This window comes from Pogona vitticeps, chromosome 5 (genome assembly GCF_051106095.1).
Source record: "Pogona vitticeps strain Pit_001003342236 chromosome 5, PviZW2.1, whole genome shotgun sequence".
Classification (NCBI taxonomy): Eukaryota; Metazoa; Chordata; class Lepidosauria; order Squamata; family Agamidae; genus Pogona; species Pogona vitticeps.
In genome coordinates, this window is record NC_135787.1 from 134964358 (window position 1) to 134976196 (window position 11839).

General features: G+C 39.7%; 1 non-coding gene across 1 annotated transcript; it reads right to left on the reverse strand.

The window, feature by feature from the left end:
- Positions 1–510: 510 nt before the first annotated feature.
- On the reverse strand, positions 511–8878 carry LOC110088248 (uncharacterized). Its single transcript, XR_013537009.1, has 2 exons — positions 8837–8878; positions 511–619 (listed from the first exon to the last, which is right to left on the reverse strand). It is a non-coding gene; the product is annotated as an uncharacterized LOC110088248 (transcript).
- Positions 8879–11839: the final 2961 nt, after the last annotated feature.

Sequence of the window (11839 nt, forward strand, 5' to 3'; positions counted from 1 at the left end):
ACTAATGACTAACAATCAAACCATACATTACAGAGAGAATGTCATTAGAAGAAGGAAATCCTTAAGTGCTGAAAGAGTCTGATTCTCATAACAGGAGCATTTCTCACCTCCAATAGTTTGCATTTGCTTGCCTTCTTTTTTTTCCCTTTCTTTCTTTTTTTAGTTGCCTTCAGGAATTAAGCACAAACTTCATTCGTAAGTCTGTTCAGTCAGAGCTCCTGCAAATGAGTCAAAATTCTCTTTCTTTCTTGATTCCAATTAATTGCAAACACAGGATTTCCTGAAGTTTCTGTTCAGACCTTGGTGGGGTTTTTTAAAATCACTATTCTGGAAACCTCTCCTGCTTAAAGAAAACTTCTTGAAAATTTGTAGCCATTTCAAAATAATTCTAAAATATTTTTAAAAGACAACTAGCTTGTGCTTCTCTTCTGAAGAATTTGTTGTTAATTACATGCCTAATGAAAATCTTCCAATCAAGAAATCATACCATGACACAAACTTCCATTTTCCTTTTTCTAGTATCTTAGAATTTGACCAAACTCCAGGAGGTAGTGAAAGACAGGAGGGCCTGGCATGCTCTGGTCCATGGGGTCATGAAGAGTTGGACACGACTTAACAACTAAACAACAACAACGACAATAGTATCTTAGAGGAACATAAACTCTTTTTTTAAAAAAATCACATATTCACAAATTCTTGCTTGGGCTTCAGTTCCAAAGCTCCTTGTTTGCTTTCTTGTTTTGCTCTTTAACACATACATTGAAACCTTCAGACAGGGAAGCTGCTGTCATGCTAAACTTGGCTCCTTCACAAGCCCAGATGAAAAAAGAACTACGCCTTGGATAATGGAGGTCTCTGCACAGAAAGTCTCAGTTCCTGTCACTGTCACATGTCATATCAAGTCAAGCCTTACATCATCTGGACGGGAGGGGAGGCGGAAAGGAACCAGGAAACCTCAGGGATACAAAAGTCTGCCTGAACTCCATTTCTAGAACACTAGCAGATTTCAGCTTCTAATGGTAGGCTATCTGTAACATATAGTTAGTAAACCATATAGCACTTTTAAGATTGCTATACTTCAGCATTGTATCAGAAATGACATTTCCAAGTGTGTCACATCATCAGGAAACACAGGCTGGGAAGTGACTGGGAAAAGAATTGCGTAGCAACACCTCTCTACACTGAAAGATCCTCTCGCATTGGCCTTGCCTTAGGCCAATGAGGGAGCCAATCGATTGTCTTTAGGACTATTTTCTGTGGCTGGCTGTTTAGCAATCGACGTAAATAAGTTACTGTATCACCACTCTGCATGAATCCCATCTTCTGTGTCCAGTATTTGGATCAATTTGCAGCAAAACTTGTGAGGTCTTAAAAATCCTTGAAGAGCTGTCCTCATTTGGTGAACTGTTCGTTGCGGAGTTCTGTGTAAATTATTACTGTACTACTATTAACCCTTCTCAGAGCCTCCCACTTTGCTCTCTTTACCTGTGAATTGCTCTCAATTTCAGAAAGAATCTTTATAAAACTTTTTCTAAAGCTCACTCCATGACATTCATTTTATTGCCGACTCTGTAGATTTTCAAATATTGCTATCACCATTTGGGCAGTTAACAGACATTGGTCTGCTAAATATTTAGGGATATTTGGAGACTTTAAAACCTCCCTTGGAGAAGAAGTTACAGAAATTATTGACTGATACCCATTCTTCTGAGTTGAAAAGAGCACCTCATTCTCTAATGCAGCAAACCTGTTGCTTCAAGTAATGACAGATGAAATGGGCATATAACTCACAGGACAGCTAAAGTTTACCATTTTTTCAATTATTCCATTGGCTTAGTGAGAGATTGACCTGGACGGGATCTCTGTCATTTATTTCCTATCAGATTAACATAGTTCCACACAAAAGACTAAGCTGTTTAGTTCTATCAGACTGTGACGTCCAACCAGCTTGAGTTCCTCTCCCACATATATTGTCTCCCTTCCTCTTGGTTGAACTTTGTATGCTGCTTGTTGGTAGAGATGTAACTACTACCTATCAAGTCACAAAATTTCTTTTGGCAGCAAAGAAAATACGTGCCAAGCATCAAAAATCTTAAGAAAGAAGGGAAGTTATGCCATCTTGTATTTATGTATAGATAATGGTGTCAGTGCATCTTTGTGTTGCTGTTGACATATGGTTTTAGACAATAGAGCTTGTTCAGTCTCCCTCACTGAGTAGCAGAGATAAAGTTATCCTTGCTGTTTTTCTCTCCAGTCATGCAGTTTGCTATTGTGACTAATTTACCAAGTCAGTCAGAAAAAATAAATAAAGTCAGCCAAAATGATAGGATCATCCAAAGCAAAGTCTCTGGATTCTCTTATGCACAATCCTCTTCCTTTTAAAAGGTATTAACTAAAAATACATTTTCTTAAAAAGATATTTAACTAGAACAACTTTACACCACAAAACTGCATAATAAAAAAACTAAAGAAAACAAAGAAACAGCAAGAGTGACGCACCAAGGCCACACCCTAGTGACGCACCAAGGCCACACCCTATCAGAGTCAGAAGTGCTGTTACAAGTGTAAATATGGAGGTTTCTTATTTGAAAAACATTAGTCAGTATCTTCCTGCTAACTAGGGAGGAGACGCCTGTTCAAGGAGAAATCAACATTTACGTACACCACAGAATCAACGGCTCTCTTCTGACAAAAGGATATTATCTATTGTGTACAACTGTTTTTTATTTATCTTAATAAGTAACCAGTAATCTTGGGATGTATCAGCCTTCTGTTGAGGAACTGGTTATACGTGACAGGTTTCCTGAGCTAGTTGTATTTTCCAAAAAATGTCTCCTTGCCACACTTAAAGTCAAATGCTCTGATTTTTAATTACCCCTCATTTCCTCTGCTTTCCTAATTGCATTGTACATTAAGTTTATTAAGTTTCACCATGACTGATCCTGCTTTCCTAGAAGCATGGTAAAATCTAGAATGCATGTCTTGTCCACACTTTCTAATGAACAGTTCTTAGTAAGTGAGTCGGCTGAAAGCATTAGTTTAAGATATTGTGAGTAATGAATTATTGAGGAATCCTGATAAGCTATTAGCAGTTTATTACTGTTGTGTTATCTGGATTAAGACAGAAGCTGTCCAGCCACTGTCAAAATCCACTGGAAGCCACCTCTTCTTTCAGAAATTCATTTTGGAAGAAAGCTACCATGCTGGTTTATGTACTGCACATTTTTAGCCACTACCAATGTGGAGTAGTGGATAGAGCGATGAGCTAGGACATAGGAGATTTTGGTTCAAATCCCCATTCGGCCATGGAAATTCATGGTGGTGTGGTTAGAAGTGGTAAAACGACTCCTTAAATATCTCTGTTAACATAAAATTTGCATTAAGGTCATTATATATCAGTTCTGACTTGATGGAACATAACACATAACAGTCACTACAAAGGAGTGAGTGAGGTAATGCAGAGGAATCAGTTATAGTTATTGATTACATTATCACAAACAAAGACATTGACTGGACAATCTTGACATTGAAAATTACTCACATTAAACGATAAATAGATGGTTTGAAAACAGTCCCCATAATACCACCCAAGGCAGCTTGTATTTTACAATGTATAAACTAAGGAGGAAACCCTCAGCATGTAAGTGATTACATTTATTTTCTTTTTTATTATTTTCTGGAGACTGACAATATTAGCCCTGTACTTCTTTAAAGGCCTTCTTCAGGGATTAAAATGAAATATTAAAATGCATTTTATTATGTAACTAAAATATAAAACCAGATTTAAAATACCAATTGCTTTACCAATTTTTTTCATAAACAAATACATAACTATCTGAAGGCATAATACTTAACAAATTCACCAAAACAAAACAACAAAAAAAGGAATGGATTATATGTATGTGGTTATTTTAAAAAATTCAGAACTTTTAAACAAAACATGGTATTTTCTTGTGATTTCATATTTTAGTTACATCTTGGCTGAAATCCTGTTGCACAGTTCCACATGTGCAACAGGAGTGACATCAGCAGCAGTGCCATCACCATTGATTAAAGGCTTTCTCTGTTGATTCTGAGGTGCCTACAACTTATGCACAATTTGATAACATCATGTGTGTCCTGAAGTTGTCAAGGAAAACCTTTAATCATGCCCATTGCATACATGAAGTTATGTAACAGGATTTCAGACCTAAAAATGTAAGTTTCATTTTACTCCCTGAGGATGACCCTAAAAGTAGTAAATTGCTGAAACATGTCAGGATGCATAAAACTGGAACTGCAGGATAGTTCAGTGGTTTAGGCATCTGGTTGGGAGTCTGGTTCCCAGTACGCCTCATTGACAAGAGTTGGACTAGATGATCCATAGGGTAGCTTCCAGCTCTGCAATTATTATTATTATAATAATATTTAAAAAGAAAATATAGCTCTGGATTTCTCAGTTTTTTCTCTCTCATTTCACTTTAGTGAATGCCTGCCAGTTCTGGTTTATTACTTTGTAGTTTAGAAACTTGATTATAGATTTCTGAGTAAAATACCTGACAGCTATAAAGAGGGTGTTTGTGTGAATATGAGAAAGCAAACTAAGTACTTCTTTATGGCCAATTTCCTGAAACCACATATTGGAGAGCAGTTTATTGGAGACCAGAGAATGGAAAGCTCTGAGCTGTAGACCTTTAAAACCTGCAAGACTGCATTGACATGCAAAGTTGATTGCTAGCATGAATCCACCCTGCTGAGTAAACAAAAGTAACTAAGTACCTTTCACACCAGCTTACCAGCAATATTCCTTTGTTGCTGTCATGTATTTTAGCATTTGGACGCCCCTCATATAGTGTCATCATCTGGGCAGATGCCGGGGATGACATTTGCTCAAAGTCCCTGTGTGTATGTGTGTAGGGAACATTCTGGGTAATTTAAATGGTGGCGATATAGCATTCATTAAGCAAATGAGGACAACCAGATAAGGCTGTGAAGAAGTCTCCACTGAGGAGTCACCAGAAGGCCCAGGTGACAGCAGGTGTTCATTGTGCCTGTGGGTCCACAGGCTGGTCAGTTAATGGTAAGAGAAGTCAAGAGTGACAAACAGGCAGGCAGGCATTCTGTCATGCAGAGTAGGTACTCACATTCACAATCAAATTCTCTCTCATGCACAAAAACTCCTTAAGGGTATTGTGCGGAGAAGCCTGTCCTGATGTTCTTAGATTCCTTATCAATCTAACAAACACGTCTGTAATTTGTATTTTACTGGTAATCTTCAACCCAGTTGTATATTGGCCCATGTATGAAGTTAGAGTCATGGTACAGGATTCTGTATCCGTTCAAACAACAAAGTGTGATTGTTGCTAAGACACTATGATTTCCAAAGACAGGAAGGTAGTTGCACTTTAGGCAGCTAAAAATAGTCTTGTTGCCATGTGTACACTGGAGACAAATCTGCGTGGGAATAGAATTAGGGTGAAGCAAGTGAAGAATCTGACAAACACACATGGAATGCAGTTTGCCTAGTCAAGAGAATATTATGTTCAGCCGAATCCCCTACCAAAGGAATGTTGTTTGCCAGAAAGATTGCATTTATTCCTCCTCTTTAACAAAAAAGAACTCATGCCAAGTTGTTAAGATCAGAACAGGGAGTGGTGAGGGGGAGGGGGGACATGGTTTGAGGACAGAGGGTGCTAAAGCTAAGTAAGTCTAAGGCCAATCAATGCCTGGATGGAGATCGCTGAGGACCAGGTGTGCTTCTTGGCTCATTTAATCCTGTAAGCCAGTGGTCCCCAACCTTGGGCATCCAGATGTTCTTGGACTACAACTCCCAGAAGCCTTCACCACCACCTCTGCTGGCCAGGATTTCTGGGAGTTGAAGTCCAAGAACATCTGGAGGTCCAAGGTTGGGGACCACTGCTGTAAGCCACCTTGGATCCTTTTAAGGAGAAAGGTGGCACATAAACAAAAAAAACAAACAATTCCAAATTTGCCAATTTAAGCCCCTTTTATTGGCCATAAATCTGTTAAGTAAGCGGCCTGTAAACATGTGTAAGATATACACAGCTTAAATATTTCAGGAGAAAAGCATGTACGAGGTGGCTAAAGAAAACCTCACAAAAGACAGAAATCAAATAATGAGAACTCTGCCAGTGTTCAAAGTTTTAATAAAAAGCAGGCAATCGCCCAACTTTTGATGAGGCAGAGCTTCAAAGAATGCATAAGTACAACCAGTTCAGTTCAATGCTTATTCTCAGTCAATGATACTGTCACACAGGAAAGTAAACAAATTAAAGTGTAGACATGTCGTCTATATTTTTAACTACTAAATCGAAGGAGAATGTTATGCTTCTAAAATTTCAGCTATGCCTTTAGCACAATGTGAATGTGACAAATGGCACTTACCCCAGCTCTTTCCTCAAAAGAACTTTAGATAGCTCAGTGGCTTAGGCATCTGGCTGCAGAGCCAGAGGTTGGCAGTTCAGTTCCCCGCTGTGCCTCCTTGACCGGGGCTGGACTCGATGATCCATAGGGTCCCTTCTAGCTCTGCAGTTCTAAGATTACTACTACTAATACTACTACACTACTACATGCCACAGACTCCATCTTCTATTGTGCTAATCACCTTGTACAAGCTGTAGAGTGAGTATAGGGGTTCATATTTTGAACCCTCTAAATGAGGTTATGTCTTTACATAACAGACCATTATTTGAGCTCTCAAAGAGATTATGCAGTGCTAATTGTGGATGTGTAATCTGTTGCTTAGCAATTTTGATTGATTCTGACTCGATTTCCCTCCTGACATTTGCCACTGTCCGGTACTCCCACACCATGTGCAAGTATGTTCTAAACCCACTGCTCTCCTCCAACTTGTCATTCAACCTGACACTATTAAATAAGAATCTTGGCATAGCAGATGCAATTAATATGTTTCCATTACTCTTTTATCCCTTGTGGAAATGGATGCACCAAAACAAAAATATTCTCAAAAGAAAGAACAGGCACCCTCTAACACTGGGGTTTAGAAGCTACCATTCCAGGCTTTGGAAAGCCTCGATCCTACAAATCACAGAACCTCACAGCTTGAAGAACATAAAATGGATGAAAAGAAGTATAAACTAACAACAAACATGGGAAAAAATACAGAAAGGAGGTTGGTTTCTTTTTCAAAGCTGTGAAGACTTTCTTTCTCTTTTCTGACCCTGTGTTGTAACTTGTAAGTCTGCTCTGCTTTACTCTTTGCCCTTCTGGCAGTCCACCAAGGACATCCGGAATAGCATTACAAGATCTTGCCAGCTCTCTTCCCTTTGCCCTAGTTTCCATGTCACTAAACATGTTTCCTGAGTCATCCTTGCTCACCACTCACAGCAAGGAGGCCCTCATACTTTCATCTCAGAGTGACAAATTAGGCTGCTTCCCTTAACAAGATGGAAAACACTTTTCTCTCATCAGAACCTCATGAACGAGGGATGTGGGACAGATCGCTTCTGCTATTCACATAACAGGCATCTTTTCCTCCCAGCTTACCCAGCTCTCTTCAAAGTGTGTACATTTGAGCTAGCATATGACCACAATGCCTGTTTACCACTTCCTAAGCCCCATCCTCTGATGCACAGCATTGCAGTGTTACATACTGGCAACTGACAGTGTCGCAAAACCCAGCACTACTCCAAGAACCCTACTAACTAGTTTGCTTACAAACTGCTACATCAGTTTGCATTTCATGCGCTTTACTCCATTTTGCCATTTCTTCAAGCACAGTCTTAAAATTAGGGCACAGAGCTCTTGAAATGTAGGCTATTGAAATACTTGAAAATGGAAGAGAAGGGGTGGAAAGGTAGAGGAACAATTCAAGACTGGGCAAAATTATATTCTCAAACAAAAGACAGAGGGGAAAATGCACCTTTCAATAAAGTAGGATTTGCTAACCAAGAGAGAAAATGGAAAAGTCACCCATCCCAAGTGCAAGAAGTGTCACAAAGAGTGAGAATTGCAGTCCTCAGTGAAGTAGCATTTTCAACTGCCTAAAAACAACAAAAAGAACAGTACTCTGATCAAAGTACAGAGCATTACAAGGAGAGGCTCCAGTTACAAAGGTCAAATACTTTATGGTAGAAAATAGCTCATCTGTGCAAGGCCAAGTTCAGGATGGTTAGCTTATGGGTTCCTTAGGGATACAATCATATGGGGAAGATGTGTGTTCCCTCCATGAAAGCATTCATAGACAACGTTACGGAGAACCCACTGCAGTTCGGAAGATAGCATTTCAACATGGGTTACATAAGATTGAAAAGATCTTCCCCAATATTAAGCAATCTTGTTCTATCTCAACTTTTCCTGCTTTAAAGACAAATTGCAAACCCCAGTAAAGAGGTCTGTAAATCACTGAGGTTTGGCACATGTAATCAACTTCCTTTAACTAGCTTTAAGTCTGTTTTGAAATATATAAAGCCCGATTATGTCCCATTAGGGGCTTAAGACTTGTGTAATGGATCTGTTTCATTTTTTTGTTTTGTTTTGGTTTGGTTTGGGGTTTTTTGCCTCAAGCATAACTATCTCCGTTTAGCATCCGACTTACAGGGGACTAAACTCACTGTTCCTTAACACAATACTATTATCACTTTTCGAGGGTTTGAGTCCGTACAGGTTTGGTCACTGATTCCCAACTTAATTTTCACTTAATTTCTTTAAAATGAAGGGAGAGATGAGCAGAAAATAGCAGATTACAGTTACCTCAAAGTAAGTGGATTCTTTATTGCTTTAAAGTCATAAATTACTTACATCTTAATCATGTCCCTGTAAACTCCTGTGCCAAGCCCAGCATTATGATCTAGAAGAAAATGTATTTTGTTCTTACCCTCTAGAAATCCATTGGCGTGTTTCTCCTGAACCAACAAGTTCAGCTTTGAAACAGGAGTCCCCTTTCCATCTATATTTAGTATTTGCTTCAGCCAAGTTGTCAGGTTTCAAATATTTGACTGGATAGTGTAATAATAAGAAAAAATAGATTGCAGTGCTGATTGTAATACAATCCCATATAGATAAGAATCAGCATCTTACTGTAATAGGCTGTCTATTTTTGGATTTGAATTAGTGCTTTCCTCCAGTACACACTTTGCGAGCCTTGCTGTCAAAATATATACTAAGTATATACTAGTGTGTACTATGCTCTATTGTTGTTAGTATGGTACTTATATAAGATACTGTACATATTAAGTCCAGCAAAAAATGTTCAAAAGTACAGAAAAACCTGGAGGAGCTCTCATGCTTGCACATTTGCTTCGGCTTCTGCAAATATTGTGCGTTTTTGCTTGGCCTAATAGAAGTATCATATTGGTATATATTTTGCAATTTGTTTTATGCCAACACAGTTATCCTTGCTGGTACTTGTACATAGCATGGAGGTGTTTAGTATCTTCTGCAGAGAATTTAACAACTCATGCACTGCTTCCGGGTATCTCACAGGCATCTGTCAGGACATCTGAGAAAGAGAAACCATGTGGTCTCTTTGGCAAGGGCTTTTTACCATTCAGGAGCATCTGCAATGATCTAGCTATTAGCTAAATAGCTGATTCCTTCTTCCCCTTGCTTTGAACCCTGTAAGGAAGGACATTTGCACCAAGACATCTCTAAGAGTCTACACTCTTGATCGTATAGATCTGCTTAACATTTTGCTAAATTGGAAGAGGCCATCCAAACACAAAGCTGCACACTCTTGGGTACTTAATCTTTCGGTTTTCTATGACCTCTTAATGCACTGCATATGGGCTGCAACTCACATTAGCCTTCACTGTCTATGCAGGCTAGGGCTGATGAGAGTTGTAGTTGAACATTTGAGACAACCACCAGTTCACCACCCATTTTAAGAGCTCTGTCTTCCTACATCTTTCCCTAGTTACTACATAAAGATACCCTAGGACCTAGGTTATGGCATTTATCAAATGCCTACTTGGAATATCTGGAGGAATAATTTGGACAGAATGTATTCACGAAGGCTTTCACGAGCGGGATCTAATGGTTGTTGTGGGTTTTCCGGGCTCTTTGGCCGTGTTCTGAAGGTTGTTCTTCCTAACGTTTCACCAGTCTCTGTGGCCGGCATCTTCAGAGGACAGCGCTCTGTGCTCTGGTGTAGTCCCAAGCAAACTACACCAGAGCAGAGTGCTGTCCTCTGAAGATGCCAGCCACAGAGACTGGCAAAACGTTAGGAAGAACCACCTTCAGAACATGGCCAAAGAGCCCGGAAAACCCACAACCACCAATTTGGAAACACTTGTTCGATAATTAAATATAGGTAGACAATATAAGTGTAGCGTTCACCTTTATTATGTTAAGTATTTATGAATATTCATGTTTCAGGCTAATGTAGCTGAGAGGCGGAGCCGAGAGATATGTAATAAAGAGATGGAGTCAGAGAGTCAGTGAGAGTGAGAGAGTGGAGGAGATAGAGTGTGAGATCTGAGGTGTGATTAGAGTGAAAAGTGAGTAAGAACTGTAATAACAAATAGAAGGTTGTGATTGATAATAATAGAAGTTACCTATGATTAATATTCAGAGATCTGTAATCAATAAAAATGATTTATTTAAAAGACAGTGAAGTTTGGACCTGCATCTTCATCCTTTCATAATTAATGTTAATTTAGTGATCAACTGGTGGCAGCGGGCTAAAAAGTAGTAGTTTGCTTTCATGTGCTCTGTTTGGAGGGTCAGGCAAGGGGTACGAGGGTGAACGCCACAGTAAGTTACATACTGTATGAATCAAACCATTATCATAGGAGTCCAGATTCCCAAATAGCAATGAGATCAGAATGAGACAAGAATAAAAAAATCTATAGGACCCTTTCACTCAATTTGAAAACAAGGATGGGTAATAGTGATATGCCATTTTTGTTTTTTCACTTCAACTCCCAAGGCTCTATTAGAGAACTTCTCCAAAGGACAGGTTTCTTACCTGCTCTTCAAGTGGTCATCTGTGAATTCACACACTCGGTACTCTTGCGCTTGCACAACAATAGTTGGAAACATCTAGAGCTCAATGATACCAAAGACTTCACCCTCTCTCTCTAGTAGACATGATGTTCACCACGCTGGCCCTCCTCAGTTCCCTATTTTCTGCTGCTGAGGTAACATCAAGGAAGACCAAAGGGAATGGGAAAGGAAAATTGATTCTGGCTACTCTACCAAGGATGTCTTCCCATACAGAGTATCTACAGAAGCTTGGATATTGATGCATGGATTGTTCCCATTCCAGGCAAACTTATCAATCTTTCCCTGCCAGATCCTTGTCTTTGGACCTCCTAGTGGTATCTCACCAGCAAGCCTCTCTCAGATTCTCAACTCGAACACTCTGATGTTCTGGCTTTGGAAGATTGCCCGCCAGTGCCAAAATTAGCACTTCAGCATGAAGAGCCTCAGTCCTATTGGGACAGGTCACAGGCAAGACTACTTGGTCTAGATCTCCTGTTGACATATGGCACAGGAGCAAATCTCCACATTCTAGAGGTGGTTCCAGGTCTCCATCCATGGCAACCTCTGCATGGAGAGGTACGGTAGTTTTTGCTCTTTTCTGTACTCCCTGCCAGAGTTCTATTTGGGGCCTGAATGGCTATCCAGTGTCCTTTGTTGGTGCCTAAAGAGTGGAATCGTTGGTGCAGCTGAGCTCTAGTAGTTTCTGAGGAGTACCCAATGAACTACACCTCCCACAAAGACTTATTCCTTCCAGGAAACAATAGGACATTTTCCTTCTTGTGTATATGAATAGGCCTAGCATCACCAAGGAGTCTCAAAAATAGGCTTGTTCCAGGTGAGTGCAATGTAGGTGTGGCTGTGGGCTGGAACCCAGAATTCTGCCTGGGGAATCCTT